Source organism: Manis javanica, chromosome 12 (genome assembly GCF_040802235.1).
Source record: "Manis javanica isolate MJ-LG chromosome 12, MJ_LKY, whole genome shotgun sequence".
Lineage (NCBI taxonomy): Eukaryota > Metazoa > Chordata > Mammalia > Pholidota > Manidae > Manis > Manis javanica.
The window spans coordinates 72,335,180-72,356,210 of NC_133167.1; the positions used below are offsets into that span (position 1 = coordinate 72,335,180).

Below are 21,031 nucleotides of genomic sequence, written 5' to 3' on the forward strand. Positions count from 1 at the left end.
GAATAAGACTCATATCCATACTATGCATGTGATTTATGTCTAAAGGCCAGAGTTTAGATAAATTATTTACTTAGTTGATTATTTAATGATGAGCAGGAAGACAGCATGACTTCCGTAAAAAGAGAGCATGCCCAAATAGTTTTACTAGAATCTTTAAATAGGGTAAATAAGGGTTTTGACAAATAGACCCAGAGGATATATTTAAAATTTTTTTCAGATTCATTTCACCTGCAATTTCCTTCCAGGTTAGAAAAAAGTTCAGTTACTTGAAGATTTTATTTATGTAAGTTCCAATTAACTGAGGATCCATTATAATGATGTTTTGGAAACCAGGATTTTTAACATTTTTTTTTTTTAAATTTGGTTACTGAATAGGATATAGAGGAATTTACCTCTTTCCAGTAGCTTATCAGCTATCACCATTTTAATATCTTCTTAGACTTTTCAAGTTAAAGACCTTACAAATTTCAATATTCCATTGAAATAATTAGAAATAAAGAACCTGTGAGACTATGTTTCAAATTTATGTATTTCAGGTCAGATTGTTGTCCTTATGAAATAGTCAAACAACCTTGCCATGTACCAGAAGAATATAAACCAAAGCAGGGTGAGATTGATCTTGGCACTACCTACAAACGGGATTTTAATTCTTATAAAGTACAGCCTGTGGCAATAGTCCAGCCTTTGGAGAGACAACCAGTTAAAAAAGGAAAGTTGGACACGGTTCCAACCTATAAAGGTAACTTGCCATTTCAAAACTAAAGGAGCCAGAAAGCTGAAACTCACCTCCAGCTTTGGCATCTAACATCAAATCATAATTTTGGTGTGTTGCCCCACTTAGCCCTCATGGCTTAGGAAAAACGTTTTTCTCTTTGGTCAAAATAGCATTGCATAGTGAAAAAAGGACCATTTGCCTGATTGAGAGTTAGGAGACCTGGATTCCTGTCCGAATCCAGCCACTTAAGTAGTTTTTTCTGTCTCAAAACATAAAAACAAAGATGCCAGAGAGCAGGCTTTATGTCATCTTGTGGCACATCGAGTTGCCGCTGTTCCTGTCCCTCCATCCCAGAATCAGCTGAAACTCTACTGAACATACTAGAGTCTTGGAGAAGGTCAGATAAATAGCAGCCCTCTTCACCATTCCAGTCATGAGCCAACTGGTAGAGTCAGGGAGTCAGCAGGTGGAGCATCTGATAGAGGCTAGGGTGGAGGACAAAGCTTGTATTTGTTTAGCAAATGATCCTGGTACTGAACCTCTGAATAAGATAGCCTTATCTGCCCAGTGATGGACGGTGTTGGACCACCACGTAGGGAACCTGTTCCTCTAGGACTTCCGGCATGGGAGAAGGGTGAGATTACCCTCTCCCTGCTGGCCACTGACTCAGGAGGAAGGGGCTGCATAATGGATACCAGTTTCTTTCCAAAAATCAATCAGATTTTGAAATACTCTTTTGCTTTTGGGGGATGGGTGTCTTTGTTTTTAAAATCAGGTCATCTTGTTAGTACACATTATTTCTGTATTATTCTTTGTTAATAATGTAATTGCATGTTTAGGCTCATACCCTTTTCATTAGTTATACAGTATAGCTGAATGGGTATGTCCTAACATAAAACCCTCTTGTAAGAGTGGGTTTTACAAAAAAAGTAATTATTTATACTCTAAATAGGTAATAGCTGAATGCATACTTTTTATCCAGATGTCATCCTTCCAGTTAAGTGGGTAAGGAAAATATATAAGAAAATATAATAAAGAAAGAATGTTCTTTGTGGTGTTTAAAGCTGTGAGCATATAAGATGCTACACAAGGAACAGATTTTTAAGATAATGCATATAGTGAGCAAGCATATTGTTAAAACCCAATGTAGCATATAGTAATTGTTAAGGTACATGTTATTGGTATGCAAAGGATATAATGTATTGAATAATAATTTGACATAAAAGATAGATGAAAATGACTGTCCTGTGTCTTTTAAATAATCATAGAAAGCTTTTTACTTTTTTTCCTACAAGATGTAAAATTATCAGTAATATTGATACTCCGCGATACTGTGACCATTTACATGTAACACACACCCACACACACACCATTAGTTCTGGCTTCTCATTACCTGGGTTTCCCCTGGATTCCCACACTTGCACTCCCACAATCCAACACAGAGGATTCCTGGGTTCCCTCAGGCCTTCTTGCTCCTGATGTTTCCTAGCAAGGAAAGGTTATCCTTGTGTTTCCAGGTCTGGAGGGCCTGAGACAACAAATGCTAAGGGCCAAGGCAGTACCTCATCGTTCTATGTGAAGATTATACTGCAGGTTTTGTACATACCGACTCAAGGACAGGTCTGTAGCTGAACAGAAATTACAGTGGGAGGAGACTCTCTCACTGTTCACTAGAATTAAAGAACAGAGGAAGGCAGAAAGGGACATGATAAAGAAAAGACCTGCAAGATGGTAAGAAGGGGGACATTTAGATTCTGAAGGTATGGTTCTATGAAAATGGTGACTCTTAGACATGTGTCTGCCTCCAGCAGCCTCAGTTTAGAAATTCATTCATATTAAAATATAGCTATTGAAAATAGGTCAGGATTTGACCTGATGAATATGTTTTAGGGATTACTGTGCCCTGTGCAAGGCACTGTAGGGTACACAGAGGTCTGCATTCAGCATGGCTCTTGACATTTAGGAACTTTACAGTTGAGTCGAGAAAAGGAGTAATAAAGCATGAAAAATTAAATAGCCATACTGGAAATAAATAATGTATCACAAGAAGGGGATAATGCACTAGAAAATTAATGGAACAATTAGTTCTTCAAAAATTTAGACTGAACAAATTATTACTTCAGACTAGCTTGGGAATATATTAGAGACTAGTGTTCATATATAGAAAGAGGAAGGACATCCTAAAAACTAGGATGAAATGAGCAAAAAAACAGAGCTAGAAAAATAAACATGGTGGGAACACAGGATTTCAGGATCTGAGACACTGGGGTATAATTCTGTAAATGTGAGATCAGATTGTGAAGCCTTGATTGCCAAACTGAGGCACTTAGCATTTTTCTTGTAGCCACAAAGTTTTTTGAGTACTGCTACTAGGTAGAATATACATGGCAAAAGCCATTACTTCCACTGCAAGATCTTTAAACATACGTACATTTAAAATTTTTTTTAAATCTTTTTAATGACAGCAGACAGCTGTGGAAGCAAAGAACTAAAATTCCAGAAAGGGAGGAGTCTTTCCTAGTGGAACTGAGATGGCCAGCTGTTTACTTCCCTGGGAGCATTTGAAGTCCAGACCTAGGCTGAAGATTGGGCTTGGCATAAGCAGAGAGACAGAGAGAAAGGAAACCAGTGAAGCACCTGATGTGTGGGCTGGTTGGTATTTATTAAGGATAAATTGATATCTGTTAAGTCCCCCAGATGCATGGCTGGCTTTCCTTGTGGGATGTTTCCTGAGTGTTAAGGAAGCATGGTGGGTGAGGAGACTGGCACAGAAAGATCCCACAGAAATATACTATAGCCTTACTTGGCAATTGTTTAGGGGGTGCTTAGGTGCTCTAGTCCTGCTAGAATGAGGACTCTGCCACAGACACACACAGTTCCTGGCCTTGAGACACTTGCAACTAGAGGAAGACAATGTCTAACAGTGCCTCTGAGCACCAGTGCAACCCAGTTCCTGGTTTGATCAGGGTGGTCTGCCCCAAATCCTGTCTGCCTAACAGGAAACAGCAAGACATCCCCAACTGAAAATAATGCTCTGGTTTACATGATTTTCTTATACATGATATCCACGATATAGTAAAACATGACACCTATGAAGAACTAGGAATATTTGAAGAGGTAATGATCAAGAAATTTCCAAAACTGATTAAAGAATAAGGCCACAGATTCAGGAAACTCAGTAAACCCCAAATAGGTAAACAAAGACCACCACACCTAGGCAACTGTTGTCAAGCTTTTAAAGTCAAAGTAAAGACACTTGAAAGTAGTAAGAGAAAAACTACAGATTCCTTTCAAAAAGAAAAATTAGAAGTATACTTAACTTTTCATCAGAAATTATGGAAGATAAAAGATAGTGAAATGACATCTTTAAGGTGCTGTAGGGAAAAAAAAAACCCCTCAAACTTCAAACCCAGTGAATCCCATAATTTTATATCCAGTGAAAATATCCTCCAAAAAGGAGGCAAAATAAAGATGCTTTGAGGAAAAAAAAATTGTTAGTAGAAGACCATACTACAAAAAGCACTAAAGAAGTTCTTCATGTTAAAGGAAAATGATTCCAGGGAGAAATGTGAAATGTGATAAGGAATGAAAACATAGAAAGGGCAAATGTGCAGGTAAAAGGAAAAGAATTGACTTCATAAAGTCACAATAATTATATTCAGTGTTCTTATACAAATATAGATGTAAAATATAACAATAGCAAAAAGACAGGAGGATATAAATAGAAATAAACTAACAAAATTCTTCCATTGTTCCAGAAATGGTAAAAATATGAATTTAAGTTCAGTGTGGCCAAACAGATCTCCTAATAAGTAAAAAATGCATTTTCATTCTAGAAATACTGAAAATTATTTAAATATTAATGGAGAAAAGGGAGTAATAAAAGTATCCTCTTTACTCTAAAAGAAGGCAGGAAATAAGGGGTAAGGGAACAAAGAACATATGGAACCAATCAAAAGCAAATAATAGTCAACTTAAACTCAACTAGATGGCTGATCACATTAAATATAAATGAAATAAGTATTGCACTTAAAACTCAAAGATTCAGGGACTAGGTCCTGGCCAGGAGCCAAGATGGCAGCGTGAGTAGAGCAGTGGAAATCTCCTCCCAAAACCACATATATCTATGAAAATATAACAAAGACAACTCTTCCTAGAATAAAGACCAGAGGACACAGGACAACATCCAGACCACATCCACACCTGCAAGAACCCAGCACCTCGCAAAGGGGGTAAGATACAAACCCCGGCCCGGCAGATCCCGAGTGCCCCTCCCCCCAGCTCCCGGCGGGAGGAGAGGAGTCAGAGCAGGAGGGAGAAAGAGCCCAGGACTGCTGAACACCCAGCCCCAGCCATCCGGACCAGAGCACAGACACAGTGCATGTGCGGAGCCCTGGATACAAAGGAAAAAGGGCAGCAAGAATGATGAGCAGGTACCGGAGGCCGCCGCCGGAGGACAAAAGAAAAGCGAGCAGTCATCTTTTTTTTTTTGTTGTTGTTGTTTTGTTGTGGTGAGTGCTTTTTACAAGTCTTAAAGGGACAGGGACCCCAATACTAGAGAAACAGGGCAGCAAGACCGGTGAGCAGGTATCGGAGGCTGGCGCCGGAGAACAAAAGAAAAGTGAGCGGCCATCTTCTTTTTTGTTGTTGTTGTTTTGTTTTGGCGAGTGCTTTTTGGAAGTCTTAAAGGGATAGGGACCCCAATACTAGGGAAACAGGGCAGCAAGACCAGTGAGCGGGTGCCCGTGGCTGGCACCGGAGAATAAAGACAAACGAGCAGCAAGTTTTTTTTTTTTTTTTTTTTTCTGTGGTAGTTGTTTTGTTTTGGTGGGTACTTTTTGGAAGTCTTAAAAGGGCAGGGCGGGACACTTAGTCCAGAGGTAGGGAATCCAGGGATCTCTGGGCACTCTAATACCCTGGGCTGTAGGGAGCACAGAGGACCCGTACAGAGATAAATAGTCTTCCAGCTGCTCCCCCCCCAACGCAACTCCACCATTTTGGAGCAGCAGCCCAAGCCAGGCCACGCCCACAGCAACAGCAGAGATAAACTTCATAGCAGCTGGGCAGGAAGCAGAAGCCCTGTCTGCGCACAGCTACCCAGCACAAGCCACTAGAGGTCACTCTTCTCCTAGGAGAGGAAGGCCACAAACCAACAAGAAGGGAAGTTCTTCCAGCCATCACTAGTCCCAGCTCTGCAAACTCTTCCTATCACCATGAAAAGACAAAATTACAGGCAACCCAAGATCACAGAGACACCAGAGAAGAAGACAGACCTAACCAGTCTTCCTGACAAAGAATTCAAAATAAAAATCATAAACATACTGACAGAGATGCAGAGAAATATTCAAGAGAAATGGGATGAAGTCCAGAGGGAGATCACAGATGCCAGGAAGGAGATTACAGAAATGAAACAAACTCTGGAAGGATTTATAAGCAGAATGGATAAGATGCAAGAGGCCATTGATGGAATTGAAACCAGAGAACAGGAACGCATAGAAGCTGACATAGAGAGAGATAAAAGGATCTCCACGAATGAAACAATATTAAGAGAACTGTGTGACCAATCCAAAAGGAACAATATCCGTATTATAGGGGTACCAGAAGAAGAAGAAAGAGGAAAAGGGATAGAAAGTCTCTTTGAAGAAATAATTGCTGAAAACTTCCCCAAACTGGGGGAGGAAATAATCAAACAGACCACGGAAATACACAGAACCCCCAACAGAAAGGATCCAAGGAGGACAACAGCAAGACACATAACAATTAAAATGGCAAGGATCAAGGACAAGGAAAGAGTTTTAAAGGCAGCTAGAGAGAATAAGGTCACCTATAAAGGAAAACCCATCAGGCTAACATCAGACTTCTCTACAGAAACCCTACAGGCCAGAAGAGAATGGCATGATATACTTAATGCAATGAAACAGAAGGGTCTTGAACCAAGGATACTGTATCCAGCATGACTATCATTTAAATATGATGGTGGAATTACACAATTCCCAGACAAGCAAAAGCTGAGGGAATTTGCTTCCCACAAACCACCTCTACAGGGCATCTTACAGGGACTGCTCTAGATGGGAGCACTCCTAGAAAGAGCACAGAACAAAACACCCAACATATGAACAATGGAGGAGGAGGAATAAGAAGGGAGAGAAGAAAAGAATCTGCAGACAGTGTATATAACAGCTCAATAAGCGAGCTAAGTTAGGCAGTAAGATACTAAAGAGGCGAACCTTGAACCTTTGGTAACCACGAATTTAAAGCCTGCAATGGCAATAAGTACATATCTTTCAATAGTCACCCTAAATGTAAATGGACTGAATGCACCAATCAAAAGACACAGAGTAATAGAATGGATAAAAAAGTGAGACCCATCTATATGCTGCTTACAAGAAACTCACCTCAAACCCAAAGACAAGACTAAAAGTCAAAGGATGGAAAAACATATTTCAGGCAAACAACAGTGAGAAGAAAGCAGGGGTTGCAGTACTAATATCAGACAAAATAGACTTCAAAACAAAGAAAGTAGCAAGAGATAAAGAAGGACACTACATAATGATAAAGGGCTCAGTCCAACAAGAGGATATAACCATTATAAATATATATTCACACAACACAGGAGCACCAGCATATGTGAAACAAATACTAACAGAACTAAAGAGGGAAATAGACTGCAATGCATTCATCTTAGGAGACTTCAACACACCACTCACCCCAAAGGATAGATCCACTGGGCAGAAAATAAGTAAGGACACGGAAGCACTGAACAACACAGCAGAGCAGATGGACCTAATAAACATTTATAGAACTCTACATCCAAAAGCAACAGGATATACATTCTTCTCAAGTGCACATGGAACATTCTCCAGAAGAGACCACACACTAGCCCACAAAAAGAGCCTCAGCAAAATCCAAAATATTGAAATTCTACCAACCAATTTTTCAGACCACAAAGGTATAAAAGTAGAAATAAATTCTTCAAAGAAAACAAAAAGGCTCACAAACACATGGAGGCTTAACAACATGCCTCTAAATAATCAATGGATCAATGAACAAATCAAAAGAGATCAAGGAATATATAGAAACAAATGACAACAACAACACAAATCCCCAACTTTTGTGGGATGCAGCGAAAGCAGTCTTAAGAGGAAAGTATATAGCGATCCAGGCACACCTGAAGAAGGAAGAAAAATCCCAAATGAATAGTCTAACATCACAACTATCGAAACTGGAAAAAGAAGAACAAATGAGGCCTAAAGTCAGCAGAAGGAGGGACATAATAAAGATCAGAGAAGAAATAAACAAAATTGAGAAGAATAAAACAATAGCAAAAATCAACGAAACCAAGAGCTGGTTCTTTGAGAAAATAAACAAAATAGATAAGCCTCTAGCCAAACTTATTAAGAGAAAAAGAGAATCAACGCAAATCAACATAATCAGAAATGAGAATGGAAAAATCACGACAGACTCCACAGAAATACAAAGAATTATTAAAGACTACTATGAAAACCTATATGCCAACAAGCTGGAAAACCTAGAAGAAATGGATAACTTCCTAGAAAAATACAACCTCCCAAGACTGACCAAGGAAGAAACACAAAAGTTAAACAAACCAATGACGAGCAAAGAAACTGAAATGGTAATCAAAAAACTACCCAAGAACAAAGCACCCGGGCCACAAAGCACCCGGGCCAGACAGATTTACCTCGGAATTTTATCAGACACACAGAGAAGACATAGTATCCATTCTCCTTAAAGTTTTCCAAAAAATAGAAGATGAGGGAATACTCCCAAACTCATTCTATGAAGCCAACATCACCCTAATACCAAAACCAGGCAAAGACCCCACCAAAAAAGAAAATTATAGACCAAATATCCCTGATGAATGTAGATGCAAAAATACTTAAAATATTAGCAAACCAAATTCAAAAGTATATCAAAAGGATCATACAACATGACCAAGTGGGATTCATCCCAGGGATGCAAGGATGGTACAACATTTGAAAATCCATCAACATCATCCACCACATCAACAAACAGAAAGACAAAAACCACATGATCATCTCCATAGATGCTGAAAAAGCATTTGACAAAATTCAACATCGATTCATGATAAAACTCTCAGCAAAATGGGAATAGAGGACAAGTACCTCAACATAATAAAGGCCATATATCATAAATCCAGAGCCAACATTATACTGAACAGTGAGAAGCTGAAAGCTTTTCCTCTGAGATTGGGAACAAGACAGGGATGCCCACTCTCCCCACTGCTATTTAACATAGTACTGGAGGTCCTAGCCATGGCAATCAGACAAAACAAAGAAATACAAGGAATCCAAATTGGTAAAGAAGAAGTTAAACTGTCACTATTTGCAGATGACATGATATTGTACATAAAAAACCCTAAAGACTCCACCCCAAAACTACTAGAGCTGATATCAGAATACAGCAAAGTTGCAGGATACAAAATTAACACACAGAAGTCTGTAGCTTTCCTATACACTAACAATGAACCAATAGAAAGAGAAATCAGGAAAACAATTCCATTCATAATTGCATCAAAAAGAATAAAATACCTAGAAATAAATCTAACCAAGGAAGTGAATGACCTATACTCCGAAATCTACAAGTCACTCTTAAGAGAAATTAAAGGGGACACTAACAAATGGAAACTCATCCCATGCTCGTGGCTAGGAAGAATCAATATTGTTAAAATGGCCATCCTGCCCAAAGCAATATACAGATTTGATGCAATCCCTATCAAATTACCAGCAGCATTCTTCAATGAACTGGAACAAATAATTCAAAAATTCATATGGAAACACCAAAGACCCCGAATAGCCAAAGCAATTCTGAGAAAGAAGAGTAAAGTAAGGGGGATCTCACTCCCCAAATTCAAGCTCTCCTATAAAGCCATAGTAATCAAGACAATTTGGTACTGGCACAAGAACAGTGCCACAGACCAGTGGAACAGAATAGGGACTCCAGACATTAACCCAAACATATATGGTCAATTAATATTTGATAAAGGAGCCATGGACATACAATGGCAAAATGACAGTCTCTTCAACAGATGGTGCTGGCAAAACTGGACAGCTACATGTAGGAGAATGAAACTGGACCATTGTCTAACCCTATATACAAAAGTAAATTCAAAATGGATCAAAGACCTGAATGTACGTCATGAAACCATTAAACTCGTGGAAAAAAACATAGACAAAATCCTCTTAGACATAAACATGAGTGACCTCTTCTTGAATATATCTCCCCGGGCAAGGAAAACAACAGCAAAAATGAACAAGTGGGACTATATTAAGCTGAAAAGCTTCTGTCCAGCAAAAGACACCATCAATAGAACAAAAAGGAACCCTACAGTATGGGAGAATATATTTGTAAATGACAGATCTAGTAAAGGCTTGACGTCCAAAATATATAAAGAGCTCACACGCCTCAACAAACAAAAATCAAATAATCCAATTAAAAAATGGGCAGAGGAACTGAACAGACAGTTCTCCAAAAAAGAAATACAGATGGCCAAGAGACACATGAAAAGATGCTCCACATCACTAATTATCAGAGAAATGCAAAATAAAACTACAATGAGGTATCACCTCACACCAGTAAGGATGCTGCCATCCAAAAGACAAACAACAACAAATGTTGGCGAGGCTGTGGAGAAAGGGGAACCCTCCTACACTGCTGGTGGGAATGTAAATTAGTTCAACCATTGTGGAAAGCAGTATGGAGGTTCATCAAAATGCTCAAAACAGACTTACCATTTGACCCAGGAATTCCACTCCTAGGAATTTACCCTAAGAACACAGCAATCAAGTTTGAGAAAGACAGATGCACCCCTATGTTTATCGCAGCACTATTTACAATAGCCAAGAATTGGAAGCAACCTAAATGTCCATCAGTAGATGAATGGATAAAGAAGATGTGGTACATTTACACAATGGAATACTACTCAGCCATAAGAAGAGGGCAAATCCTACCATTTGCAGCAACATGGATGGAGCTGGAGGGTATTATGCTCACTGAAATAAGCCTAGTGGAGAAAGAGAAATACCAAATGATTTCACTCATCTGTGGAGTATAAGAACAAAGGAAAAACTGAAGGAACAAAACAGCAGCAGAATCACAGAACCCAAGAATGGACTAACAGGTGCCAAAGGGAAAGGGACTGGGGAGGATGGGTGGGTAGGGAGCGGGGAAGAAGAAGAGGGGTATTAAGATTAGCATGCATGGGGAGGGTGGGAGAAAGGGGAGGGCTGTACAACACAGAGAAGACAAGTAGTGATTCTACAACATTTTGCTGTGCTGATGGACAGTGACTGTAAAAGGGTTTATAGGGGGGACCTGGTATAGGGGAGAGCCTAGTAAACATAATATTCTTCATGTAAGTGTTGATTAAAGATAACAAAAAAAAAAAGAAAGAAAGAGAAGGGGGATTACTCCCTGATAGGATAAAACTAACTGTAAATCAATGATTAATGCATGCTTTAAATATCCTTAATTTTGATCACTTAAAAGGTGTTAGATGATTGGCTATGGAAGTACACTTTTCTGATAATATTCCTTTCTCTTAAAAAAAAAAAAGCAGTTCCTGTGTGGTGACCTCCAATGAGTTCTACACAATGGTATAAAGGGCATATCAAAGTGTGGGCAAAGGGTCTGTTTGTGTTTATACAGAGGATCAAAGCCTAATTTAGCTACCCAGAAAATGAACTAAGATATGATATGAAGAAGAACTTCCAACATCAGCACTCTCTGGAAGAGTCATACCAAAAGATGATCATCAAAAAACCTCAACAAAGATCCAGGTGATGCTGCAGTTGTAGCTGCATTCATCCCACCGGTTCCTGGACTTGCCATTGGAATGAAGAAGGAGATATCTAAGCTGGCCTGTGCTTTCAGTAAGACAACAAATTTGACTGGATCTATACTGTTGGAACTCAACCAAGAATTAGGAGAAGTGCAAGTTGTAGTGCTCCAAAATCTTACAAATACCGACTATCTTCCGTTAAAAGAACATATGGGATGTGAACAGTTTCCAGGAATGGGTTGTTTTAATTTGTCTGATTTCTCTCAGACTGTTCAAGTATAGTGGGACAATATCCATCATATCATAGACAAATTTTCACAAATGCCTAGGGTGCCTAACTGGTTTTCTTGGCTTCACTGGAGATGGTTGGTAATTATAGATCTGCTTTGGTTATGTAACTGTATTCCTATTATGTTAATGTGTGTGTGCAATTTAATTAGTGGTTTAAAACCTATACATGCTTAAGTTACTCTACAAGAAGATATGTCAAAGAAATAATCAATCTTCCCATGTTTTCTTCCATCTGCTACCTCTATAGCTTTTCTTCTTCCTTCCTAATTACAACCCTTAAATAGAATTCATGCCTCATATCGAATTTACCGAGTATCATAATTCCTCCAGGTGGTAAAGATACCTCGAGACAAGGGCTGGGCATAGAAGCCACAGGGCATAAATCTGCAAAGAAGTAAAAAGCTGACCTTTTCAAACAATATGGCTTCTCTCTCACTTACCAACTTTACATTTCCCTGTATGGCCCCGGAAGATGACTGGTTAGCCCGAGACCGGTAAGATTCCTCAAGGGAGGAACAACCTAAGACAGGCACAGTCGCAGGGGTGCCATCAGATGAGAAATTGGGAATCAACAGAGGTGAGGCTTAGAACCTCAACCCCCCACCCCTCCATTTTGAGAGAAATCTTCTGCATCCATGGATGTTTTATTGCCCTTGTCTAGCTTGGATTAACACATAGTCTACAGGCACACACCTGATCATCTACATTTGCTCTCTTACAACATTAAACTATGTTTTCTACCTTTATCTTTCATCTACCAGCACCTCAGCATTTTATTAAAAAAAATAGTAATAATAAAGGGAGAAATGTGGGATTCACATATAAATCAAGTATAAAAATCAAAGAAATATTCATATTTGACCTGATTGTTTATAGTTCATAATGAGTGATCAAAACTGAAAGTTTTTGTGATGACTGCCCTTGTACTGTTCACCATGTAAGAACTTATTCACTGTGTAAGAATTTGTTTACCATGTAAGAACTTGTTCGTTATGCTTCAGAACATTGGAGACTGATGAGAATTAGGCTGGGGGTGGATTAATGATTGTGCATTGAGCATTGACTCCTCTATACAGAATTTTATTGTTGTTAACAACCATTTGATCAATAAATATGAGAGATGCTCTCTCAAAAAAAAAAGTACAAACATCCAACTATAAAATAAGTAAGTCCTTGGGGTGTAATGTATAGCATGGTAATGACAGTTAATAATACTGTATCACATATTTGGAAGTTGCTGAGTAGATCTTAAAAGTTCTCATCACATGAAAAAATTTTAGAACTATTTATGGTGATGGATACCAACTAGACTTATTGTGGTTGATCTTTTCACAACATATACAAATATAAAATCATGATTTTGTACACCTAACATTAATGTAATATGCCAATTACATCCCATAAAATATAATAAAATTTAATTTAAAAAAAACTCAAAGATTCATTATTCATACATTAAAGATAGAGGATATATTTTGAAAACTTGAAATTATAAAATGGACAAATTCCTTGAAAAATATGCAATTTGCCAGACTAATTCTAGAATAAAAAATCAGAATAACCATGTATCTGTTAAAGAAGTTGAATGTGTAGAATTTCAGGTGTAATTTAAAACTGTACCATAAGGAGAACTCCAGGATTTCCAATCTCCAAGTAGGATAGAGACGGCTAGAACATAACAAGAAGGCAGATAATTTAAAAAGTCATACATTTTCATGAATCCTTCAGGAAGCTGAAATTACAGGGGAAATGAGAGAAAAACCACCACAGCAAATCTCTAATGCAGGAGGACAGGAAATTGCCCTGGGCCCAAACATCATGGGGAGGGACAGAAACACTTAGCCCACTCTGAGACCCAGAACACAGGCCTTGCTCAAAATGGGCTGGATATGGACAACAGAAGCTAACCCCTTCCCACCCCCACACAGATAGTACTGAGCACTGAATAACAATAACAGTCTACCATTGGATAAAAGCAAGTTTACTCAGAGAGTCTCTGAGGCTCAGGGGCAAAGAGAAGGCCTAAAACTGAGGATAGGGCAGAAATTGAGAAAACCAGCCCCACCCTAAGCACAGATAATGCCAAAGGGATTTAAAGCTGGCAGTAACAGCAAAAACAAAACCCAAACCTATAGCTCAACTACTTGAACTGACTTAATCCCCCTCAGTAAAGGCCTGGTAGATGGAGATGTATATGTATTTCTGGACATAAATACTATTTATCTCGGTCTCCACTATGCAGCACACAATATCCAGCTTTCTTTCAAATACAAATTATAAATTGCACAGAAGAGAAATAAAAAGAAAAGGAGAAGGAAAGAAAGCAATTGTCTAGAGAAGATTTACAATACTGTTCAGAGACTGACCCAATATTGAAACATTGGGGAATTTAAAAAAAATTATGATTGTTAAAAGCTATAATGGTAAAGGTGGAAACTATACATGAATAGATGGAGAATTTCAACAAAGAAATGGAAACTACAAAAGAAATGCTAGAATTAAACCCATAGTAACTGAGATGAAGAATACCTTTGTTATCAGTAAACTCAATACAGCTAAGAGGAGAAAAATCTGTGAACTTGAGATAAATCAATAGAAAGTACCTAAACCAAAATACAAAGAGAAAAATGAAAAACAAAACACCAGTACAGAGCATCAAAGCTGGGTTTGCATCATGTGTAAAAGTTAAAAGCATGACAACAATAACACAAAAGATGAGACGTAGAAATTGGAAGTATAGTATTATAAAGTTCTTAAATTGTATGTGATTCATTATAATAAATGCTTGAAAGTAGATGGTGGTTAATTAAAAATATGTATGGTAAACTTCAGGGCAAAGGTCAGCAAAGTATGACCAGTGAATCAAATCCAACTTCTTGTCTTTTTTTATAAGTAAAATTTTGTTGAAACAACTATGCCCATTCATCTACATATTATATATGTCTGCTTTCATGCTACAGTGTCGGAGTTGAGTATTTTTGCAACACAGCCCATATGGCCTACAAAGCCTAAAGTATTTCCTAACTTGCTGTTTATAGAAAAAGTTGCCAATACCTGTTTTAGAGCAACTACTAGATAAATGTTACTGAAGTAGGAAATCTAAAAAAATACCCAATTAATCCAAATTAGGCCAAAAAAAGAGAAAGAAAGGAATACAAACTGATTGGGAAAATAGCAAGAACAAAAAAACAAGAGTGTAGATTTTAATTCAGCTATATCACTGACTACATTAAATATAAATGATTTAATTATGCCAATTAAAACACAGAGATTGTCATAGTATATAAAAAAGAGAACAAACTGATATCTACATCAAATTGACTTTAAATACAAAGATATAGATTAAAAGGATGGAAAAATGTGTACCATGCAAACTCACAAACTCTAGTTAAAATAAAGTATAAGGAATAAAGTATAAGTATAAGATAAAGAGGGACATTAGCTAAGGGTAAAAATACCAATTCTCTCTGTCTCTGTCTCTGTTTCTGTCTCTGTCTCTCTCTCTCTCACACACACACACACACACACACACACACACACACACACACACACACAAATCCTAAATGTATATCCTCTAAAAACTTATAGTACTGAAATAAGTACAGAAATTTGCAATTGTAGTTGGAGACTTAACACTTCTCTTTAAGTTATCTATAGAACACATAGAAAACCAGTAAGGATATAAGGACAGGACCACCACTACCAAAAATCTTGATTTAATGGACACTTGTGCAGCATTACTGTCAACAATAACAGAATACCCATTTTTTCCAATGCACATGGAACATTCATCCAGGGAAACTATATTCTGATCCAAAAAACAAACTTTAACAAATATAAAATAATTTAAATCATACAGAGTATGTTTTTTGGCCATACTAGAATTAAAACAGACATCAAAAACAGAGAGAAATCTGGAAAAATACCCAAATATTTTAGAAATTAAACATTTCTAAATTAATGTTTACAGCAGAGGTAATAAAGGAACTTGGGAAATATTAATTTAGTGAAAATGAAAAATACAATATTAAAATCTATTGTATGTATCTAAAGCAGTGCTTAGAGGGAAATTTATAGCATTAATATTCATATTAGAAAAGAAGAAAATCATAAATCAATAGCTTAAGCCTTCATCTTATGAAACTAGAAAAATAAGAGTCAATTAAACCTAAAGTAGAAGGAATGAAGAGAAGCAAAGACTCTGAAAACAGCAAAACAATAGAGACAATTGAAACCCAAAACTGATTCTACTAAAAGACAGTAAAGTTGATCAACTCTAACCAGACTGACCAAGAAAAAGAGAGAAAACACTAATTGCAAATATCAAGAATGAAAACTGCCTTACTGCAGACCCTCTGGAACCTTATTTTACATTGTTTTCTTTTAGTTTCTTCTTATTTTTGATGATTTCATCAGGTTGCTATTAGTCCATGCATGTCTCAAGGAGGAAAAAATAAAAATTTAACAAGTAAAATTAAGACGGTTTGAAAACTGCTTGAAATGAAAAGAAGGGAGTGAGGGAGAGAGAGTTGATTGGGTGGAACCTTAACCTGAGATGTGAGACTCATAATAGACATTGTTTTGTTGATAATGTGATTTTGAGTGAGACGGTGAATTCAGTTGGGGCATACTAGTTTCAGTTTACCTCGTGAACATCCTAGTAGAGATGTCTAGTAGGAAGGTAGATATATGGGCTTGGTATCTGAAAGGAGGTCTGGGGTAGAGCTCAGTGTTGAGCATCATCAGCGTACATGTAGTATTAAAACTGGGAGCAGTCTGATGATGCATAGGTTAAGAAAGAAAGAAAGCCCACCTCTGACCTCATAGAAGTGTTTTCCAATTCCTTCGTGCCATAAGACACCACAGGGAACAGAGTCCCAAGTACCAAGAAGAAGAACTAGCTGCAACTCAGGGCTTTTGCTCTCCAAGAGGAACCCAGAACAGCTCACTGTGTAAGGCTGGGGGTGGAGCTGGGCCTGCAGTGTTCACGGTGCGCACACACACACAGGCACCTCGTGGACGTAGAGCTGTTCAGAAAAGAGCAAACTTGCCAACTAGATTCTAGTGGCTAGAAATGAAAAGAATGAGCTGAGGAAACTGGATTGTCCTAATCTAACCAGTTACTGTAGCTGCCAAATGACCAGTGGTATCATTAGATGTGGATGGCATCCTATTTGATTTTTCCATAAAACACTAAAAACAGATGATATTAATATAGGCTATGACGTGTTAAAGGCATTGCTTGAACATTAATAATTATTCTAGAACAAATAATAAATACTACAGGCATGTGAGCATAGGCATATTTATAAGAGGAAAATCAGTTTTCTGCAGTTATCTGGAATTGATGTTCATGCTAATGTATGCCAAAACCTTTGTCTCTTTTTCTTCAAATTCTCACTTCCTTCTTTAAACCAAAGCTGGTTTGTAAGGGAAAAATAATGCCTTTTATTTAGTTTCACTCACGAAAATTAACATCTTTTTCTCTTAGTCATTTTGGCAGCAGGGGCCCTCCCTGGGTTTATGGGGAATGGTAGACCTTCAGTAGCATCCTGAGATTTCCTTTTAGTTTCTGAAAATCAGTTACAATGTTATACTTTCTACTGCAAACAACAGAGATTCCTTCATGAAGCCTCAAGAAAAAGAAAGTTCGGAAATGGAAAGCTGTCGGGTACAGAGGAGGCTGAAGGAAGAGGAGCCCCACATCTCCGCCATGGACGGCGTGTCCCTCCACAGGGTCCCCTGACCGCCGTCCCTCTGACTGTCGCTTCCGCTGTGACGGCCACTCTGCCACCTGGCCTCTTCTGCCTGTTTACCATTTCTGTGTATGAGCGTGTTTTGAAGTCTTCAGCTTCCCACAGCTCTCCAGTTGTGCTTCATGACATCCTTTTAGATTCCTCTCCCGGTCCTATAACATCTCCTCCTTTTGCAGGATCCTTCCGGGACAGCTCGAGGCACCCTGTGTGCTCTGGGGGTCCTGGGGGCCTCCCGCGGTGTAATGCAGCTGAGGTTTTCTCTCTGTTGAGGAGCTCCACACAAGGAATGACACCACACATCAGGGCCCTTGATTTTATGTTAACCCCTAGATCGTATGGTTTGTGTTAGCATTTTATGAGTTACGGCCGAAATCTCAACCAGTTCCTGAGGACACAGCTGCGCTCTAGACTCTGTCTTCACCCAAAGCAGCCTTTCTGGCTTCCAGGCTTCGTGAGCGAGCAGGCCTGGGGGTGCTGCTCCCTTGGGTATGGCGGTGCTTGAGTCGGGAAGTGGAGGGTTATCTGTGCTAAAGTGGGGAGATAGGAAGAGGAAAGCAGAAATGAAGGATGACAGAACAAGTCTGTGGGAATCAAAGCAACTTCATACTCAACTAGTGTTCAGATTTCTAAAGGAAATGGAAGGACATTTGGCAATGAGACAAGTGAGTCATGGTTTTTAGAAGGTGGGTTTTTTGTTGAGCATTTAAAAATCTTTTTTTTTTTTAATTTTCAAGATGATTATAGAGCTTGGGACATTCAGAAAAGTGAACTCTGTAAACCAGAACAAAGTTACCATCCCCGTACCGTGAAATTTGGAAATTCAACTACATTTCAGGATGACTATGTTTCTCAGGAGGTAAAGCCGAGGCAAAGCTTTAAACCTAGCTCTAATGTCAAATCTTCTTCAGCGCCTTTTCACGGCGACACAAGCCATCGCCTCGATTATATACCTCATCAGCTAGAAGTCAAGTTTGCAAGGCCAAAAGAAGTTTACAAGCCAACTAGCCAACCCTTTGAAAGATCTCACAACTCATCGGTATGACTTTCAGGGTCTTGTGGGTGAAACTGCAAAAATCTGCAGGCCGGCAGATACCAGAGTGACCCAAAATGCCCAGTTTGAAGGAAGCATGGAATTCTGTGCAAGTTTTCGGCCGTGGGAAATCCCGCCACCCAAAGTCAAGAAAGTACAGGAATACGTCCCTCCTGCAGGGGCCATGCAGTCACACAGCACAGCCATCTTGACTACGTTCCGCATCAGGCCAAGTGTGTCGCTCCAATCAGGCCAGCTTCTCATAGAAGAAATAACCATTTTCCTTTCAAGGAAAAAGCACCATGAAGGAAGATTTTCCAGCATGGGAAAGTTGTTGTCAAGGGCTTATTAAGAATCAGCAGCAGATTCCCAACCCATCTGGAAAATTTGACAGTCTGAGCACATTGTGATCTCACTATGTGCCCCATGAACTGATTCCAACAGAGAGCTGCAAACCTTTAAATGTTCCTTTTAAGAGTTCCATCCCACTTGGTGATGGGACCATGGACCCTGCACTCAAGAAACAGGAAATCTGCCCTGATAGCTACCCTTCTCCTCTGGGTTACATATTTGAAAATACAGATTCCTGAGGTCACAAATTCTTTCAAAAGATTGCCCCCGAGTGGAAGCCTTCTAATCACCAAATCATGTTTAAGAGGAAGCTAAGGGTGTTTGCTTTCCAAGAGCAAAATCATTTTTCCGTAGTAGAAAACAACTTATGAGAGAGCTAAAATCAGTTTTAAAATCTTTAAAACAAGAAAATAGAAGAATTTCTTGTAGGAAATCAGGATCATAAAATCATTTTGTATAGATGTTTCAACCCAGGTTGTTTTTTAATATGCATATCTGAAAGTTGAATGATGTACAATCTGAACTAATTTTATCCCCAACATACTGTTTGGAAGGCTGTCTCCAACCTATTATCATTCATTCTTGTGTTTATAATTGTTATGCACATCCCCGTGACCCTCTGTCAAGCACCGTGGGACTCTGGAACACCACTGAACACGATGCATAGGTTCCTCTCCCAAGACAAGAGCATTCATTCTTGTCAGACATTAAGGCATCTACGTGGTCCACACTGAGCCAGGTTTTGGGTGGTGGTGGTAAAGACTTCCCAGCACCCACCATGTTCAGGTTGGTCAGAGGCACCATGGTGCGGCAAGCAAGGCTCCCTGGGCTGGGAGTCAGAGAGTCCCAGTTCCAAGGACAGCAGTTTCTATTTGTGCTGCCTACACAAATGACTCATGTTTTTGAGCCTCAGTGTCTTCATTTGTGAAAGAATATCTGCGGTTCCTACCTGACAAAAATTGTTTTGAGCATCAGATCATACGCTACATTGTGACCTGTAAAGTAAAAGTGCTAAGGATGTCAGTGAGCGATAAGTCAACCTCTTTTTGTACCTGTTTTCTCCTTTTTCAAATTAAGATAATTGCATACCAAATACTCAGTTTCTGATCTATAGCAAAGATTGTAAAATAATCTGATTTGCTTCAAGTTCAGGAGTAGTCTGAGTTTCTGAGAAGAGTCTTTCTCTAATGGGTCATCAACACCCAAGATGTGGTTACAGAGAAGGGAGAGCTCAGGGGGGTGGATAACGCGGTCTGAATGACAGTATTTCCAGAAAGGAAAAGCATTTGCTAGTCACTTTAGGAATGGCCAGCAGCCCTGGAGAAATCCTCAGGGCGACCTTGAGTGATCTGCACCTAAGCACCATGCCTGCCTCATGGTTCAGAACAGCCAGGCACAGCTGGGGACCCAATCAGGCCTCTCCGCCCATGGGCAGGGGAGTGCTAAACAGGGGGAAGGAGTGATGCCGCCAGGTGAAGTAGAAGGAACACTGATCTATGAATGTTGGAAATTTCCTAATGAGTTAAACTCTCACTGGGTGTGTTTTTTTTTCCTTTGGTGAATGATTACATTATGGCAGAATATGATTGATTTCATCATAAAGTTTAGTTTTTTGTAGCTTTAAATTGTTTCAGACTATGTACTAAGTTGAGAATAAGTCCATCAACATTTGGTTAAAATGTTTTAATTATTTGAAGTTTTATTTACGTTTGTATTTATTAGTGGAAATTATGTAGAATTTTATGTCTAAGTAATAATAAAGCATCAACAAAGGGAAGGAATTTTCGTAAAGTCATTTCTGTACCTAATTTTCTCTGGAAAAGAGCTTTTAAATAAGTTTTATCTAGGATAATCTGTACACCAGTAGTCTTGTCTTTTTAACAGAAAGCATTGTTATATACTCAAAATGAAAAATTAGGGAATACTCCAACATTCTCATCCTGGCCCATTTTCTAATACTAGATATTCAAATCTCACTCTAATCTAATACGGACAAGAGTCTTCTATAGGAAGCCATGTCCTGGGGTTTCCTGAGCCAGTTGCCTTGGGCTGAGACGCAAAGATGAGTA

General features: G+C 38.8%; 1 pseudogene; it reads left to right on the top strand.

Annotated features, from left to right (window-relative positions):
- Positions 1-423: 423 nt before the first annotated feature.
- Positions 424-20,784, top strand: LOC140845104 (stabilizer of axonemal microtubules 2-like; annotated as a pseudogene).
- The last annotated feature ends 247 nt before the right edge of the window (positions 20,785-21,031 follow it).